Below are 3,426 nucleotides of genomic sequence, written 5' to 3'. Positions count from 1 at the left end.
TTTACATGTGAACACGTATATATGGATATATATACACGTATAATTTCCGCACAACACCTAGCGAACGGCTCCAATGACCGAATATATATTTATTAATATTTTAATTTTTTCGTGTTAGAACGTAGAATATTTTAATATTTTTGTGTCAGAACTTAGACTATTTTAATTTTTTCCGTGTCAGAACTTAGAAATTTTTAATTTTTTCCGTGTCAGAACTTAGAATACTTGAATTTTTCCAAGTATGAACTTAGAATGTTTTAAGTATTTCCAGATAAGTCTTAGAATATTTTCACTTTTTTTGTGTCGTAACTTATAACATTTTAATTTTTTCGTGTCGGGACTTAAAATATTTTAATTTTTTTTTTGGGACTTAGAATATTTTAGACCTAGAATAAGTTGTTTTTTGCGTCTACACTTAGGATACCCGTGCATGCGCAGATCGAATCTGTCTTCGAGTTTGTTTAATGGTAAAAGTACATATCAATAATAATAATAATTATTCCCCTTTTGTATTTCGCACACGGGTGTAATATTTAGTCGATTTACATCGTCCTGATTACTGGTAGTTACACCTGCTCACCCTGCGTCGTTTCCTGTTATTCCGTTGACGAGGAAGGTGCACACGAGTGCACACTCGTTATTTTCTGCCATTCTTAAGTACGAGAAAGATGCACACAAATGCACACTCGTCACTTCCTGTTATTCCGTTGACGAGGAAGGTGCACACGAGTGCACATTAGTCACTTCCTGTCGTTCCGTTGACGAGGAAGATGCATACGAGTGCACACTCGTCATTTCCTGTCATTCCTAAGTATGAGGAAGGTGCACACGAATGCACACTCGTCACGTCTTGATCCTGGGTACTACAGTGAGAACGGCACGATAAAGATTGCACGCTTATTCGTCGTATCTATTTCTAGGCTTCCCGTCAGCCAAAGGCCCCGTCTCCGCGACGAAGGCGGCGGACCCGACGTGGAAACAGGGAGCACCACCTGAGGGCCCTTCAAAGATCCTACGCGCGCACCGAATCTTTTGACCTTGCGGTGCTTGACACTACTCGTGTGACTGATACGGAAGGACGCGCCGCATATTTTTACACGACAAGTACAGTGGAATGCGCCGTTAACCGGGTCTCGCGAATTATTAGTACCGAGGAGTTCACGAGGCGGATTTTGATCATTTGATCCTCGTAGAGGTTGATCCCGATTACCCGCGGTAGAATTGTTTACCCGGCTACGGTCCTCCCGACGGATCCACGGTGTCGGGTGTACATAGAAAAGCGACGCAAAGTGATGTACCTCACTCAAAGATCCTCTCACAAGCATCGGTTTAGCCGGGCTCCGTCAACAAAGATCTTGTGCAGAAAACAGTAACCAGCGTCACACATGCAGCACACATAAGCCCACCTATGTGCATCGGACGGTCGGCACCGCCCGGTGAACCCGACGAGTATATCGAGTTGACGGAGGCGTTCAATTTTTGGCAGAAGTACAACCTCGGCCGATGCCGGTTGGTGGTACTGCCTTATCTTGCCCTGTTAGACAACAAGATCTACTGTACCCGAGGCCGTGATAAGCCACAGGACAAAACTAAATTTACAGAGGCCCGTCATTCACTGATTTGTACATTATGGCGATGAGTGAAAATAAACAAGTTAACTATCTCGCGAACAGTAAAAGTTACCGAAAACCGGTTTTTCGATTCTTCATTCTATTACTTAGATGCAAACTACCACGTAATAAAAAGTTGATAATTTTAATTCCTTAAACAATTGTTTGTTAACAACAATAGTTAGACGTTTTGGAACACATCGGTAGTTTGCAGTTTTTTACGCTGAAAACGAAAGTGCAAACCGTTTTTTTTTTATCTCTTTTAGTTTTTGAAATACTAATTTTGCAACTTACGGGTTGCCGCCTGGTTCTGATCTGAGTTACTTAATTTATGACTAACGGTAACAGAAATATGATGATAACTAATGCGGGTTGCTAAATTACTCGAAAACTTGGCTTTTGGCACTTGTTACTTTACCAACCTTGGCAAATTTTTAAGTATTTTAAAATGATGGTACTGGTACTATTACCAACACTGGTAGTTGAAAAGAACGGTAGTTATTAGTAGAACCCGTTACCGGCATGAGTTATCTCTTACCTTTGTGTCTTACGGCTTATTTTACTGTAATCGCATCTATTCAAAGTTTACATGCTATGGTCAAGAAGCGCAAAGCCTAAAGGCGGTGTTTTTAAGGAAGACTCTTTTGACCAATCAGAACACCTTTTGATTTCTAACCGGGTTTTTGAAGTGATTTTTGAACAAGACTTACCGGGTGGTATTTACACGGGTTTAAGAAGCTAAAAGAAATGATAAAGTTATTGACCAATCAAATCGTTTCTCGATTTTTTGACCATTTTCCTGAACTTACTTTTGAGAAATATTTAGTGGACCCTATTTCAGGCGTTTAGAAAGTCTAAAAATTGCAACAAAATTATTGACCAATCAAACGCGTTTTACAAAAATGGTTAGGCAGTGAGATTTCTCTTTCTTCTTTCAATGGTTTAAAACATGAATTTCAAGAAAAGGCTACCTTGGCGTAGTTGCTACGTGCTGTGTCAAGTAGTACGGCAAGTTTTTGCACTTCAGCCAATCAGGTTGTTTGTCACCAGGCAATCAGCCAATTATATGGTTTTACTACTTGTGACCAATTTCCTAAACGAATTGTGAAGGAGGCAACAGTTGTTGCGACTTGTAGGCGTCTAGAGACTTAGAATTGACAAAAAACTGTCTTGACCAATCCGATGATGTTACAAATTTTTAACCAACTTCTCGGCCGATTTGTAGAAAAAGAATTACGGGAAATGACTTACAAGGATTTGACAAGTCGAAATCCACGATAAAATCATTGACCAATCAGATTGGTTGTTACTAGAAAGACGATTAATCAGATTTTGTCAAAGTTTACAACAGGTAAATTTTACTTGTAAGCTAACAAAACGTGTAGTATACGTTAAAAGCAGTTATATGAACATAATGAATGCAAAACAACAGTTAAAACGACACTTGCAAAATTGGTAGGTACAAAAACGCGACTCGGCGTAGTAAACTCTTAAGTTTAGGTGATGACACAGTGGTTTGGACCGTAGTTTAACGTCTTTGCGGACGCTTGACAATGGGACATACTACTGACAATACATGATAATAAAATAAGATAAGAAGAGAGAAAAAAGAAAAAAAAAGGTAAATCGGGTCAACCGGGGCCCACCATGTCTACGGACGTGACACTTTATCCTAGCTCCCGGTCATATCTTCATCCTCCGGCCCAGTAAAGCTTCAGGGGTGACCAAAAAGGGAGGGCGTACGTCCGGCAGGTGTAGACGGCCGCAAGACCGTGACCCGGCTTCTGGAACGTAACATATTAGGTAGATTCTGGCT

The sequence above is a fragment of the Pseudomyrmex gracilis genome, unplaced genomic scaffold (assembly GCF_002006095.1).
Source record: "Pseudomyrmex gracilis isolate BER0280 unplaced genomic scaffold, ASM200609v1 scaffold_2453, whole genome shotgun sequence".
NCBI lineage: Eukaryota > Metazoa > Arthropoda > Insecta > Hymenoptera > Formicidae > Pseudomyrmex > Pseudomyrmex gracilis.
The sequence above is the reverse complement of the archived record's forward strand: the minus strand, read 5'-3'. Positions refer to the sequence as shown.